Raw genomic sequence first — 1,284 nt, 5'->3', positions numbered from 1 at the left:
GCTGGGGGAGGGCTGCGCCTGTCCCTGGGAGGCCCTCGGGGCAGGGAATCATAGAGTCGTTTAGGTTGGAAAAGACATTTAAGATCATCAAGTCCGACCATTAACCTAACCCTGCCATCCCACCACTAAACCCTGTCCCTAAGCACCTCGTCTGCCCGTCTTTTAAATACTTCCTGAGATGGGGACTCGACCACCTCCCTGGGCAGCCCGTACCAATGCTTGACAACCCTTTGTGTGAAGAAATTTTTCCTGATGTCCAATCTAAACCTCTCCTGGGACAACTTTGAGGCTATTTCCTCTTGTCCTATTGCCCGTTACCTGGGAGAAGAAGAGGGGAAGAGCATTGCACTGCTTCCAGCAGGAGGCTGGGGCCCTGGGGCTCCTGGTGTTTTCAGAGCTACCTGCCCTGAAAAAAGGTATGAGCTGCGAAATGCCCTGTGGGACATTGCCTGCTGTCCCCACAGCCTCTCCGTGGTTCTGGCTTGTGGCTTTTGTTTCAGGAGTTTTTGGAAAGCAGTCCCTCAGAATAACCGGGTAACCATCACAGAAACACAACACTGCTGTGCATCTCAGTCAGAGCATTGACCAAGGCAGTACAGCCAAGGTTGCTCTCGGGTGGTGGTGTGGCAGTAACGCTCCCGCAGTGTTGTTTATGCATGGGATTCTCTTCACCTTTAGCTCCATTTAATCTCATTTGGCAAAACAACACAGTGTTCCTCTCCTTTGTGTGTCTCCATCTCCAGTTACTTGAACTTCTTCCAAAGACTGCTAAAGGCCGTGGGAGGGCCGGGGAAGCATCCTGGCAGCGCTTGCGCTCTGGCTGCCTGGAGGTGCTGCTGCAGGTACTCCACGAAAAGGCACAGGACCTCCAGCCATGCTCCTCAGCCTCTGCCAGGGGCCAGGCCTCAGGTGCAAAGGACCACAGCTGGAGGAGCATGGCAGGGAGCATCTCCAGTGGCTCTGTGGCTCGGCAGCTCCCAGTGTCACCACCAATGGGGCAAGGCTGGCCCTCAAAGCTGGGGAGCATAACCAGCTCTAGAAAACATCCCCCTCTTTCCCACAGGGAGCAGCAAAGCTGGCTGGCAGACGAAAGCAAATGCGGTTACATCTGAAAGCTGTTGATTTCAACAGGGTGGCTGAAGATTCACGAAAGCCTTCATGGAGGAGCGCTACAGGCTGCACAGGGGTAGCAGGAACTAAAGCTTGGTTTTAGGGTTCTGCTACTGTAGGGGAATGGAAACCAGAATTTCACTTGCCCCAAACCAGTTCATACTTGTCTTATGG

The sequence above is a fragment of the Egretta garzetta genome, unplaced genomic scaffold, assembly GCF_000687185.1.
Source record: "Egretta garzetta isolate BGI_Z169 unplaced genomic scaffold, ASM68718v1 scaffold474, whole genome shotgun sequence".
In the NCBI taxonomy this organism is placed as follows: Eukaryota; Metazoa; Chordata; class Aves; order Pelecaniformes; family Ardeidae; genus Egretta; species Egretta garzetta.
The sequence above is the reverse complement of the archived record's forward strand: the minus strand, read 5'-3'. Positions refer to the sequence as shown.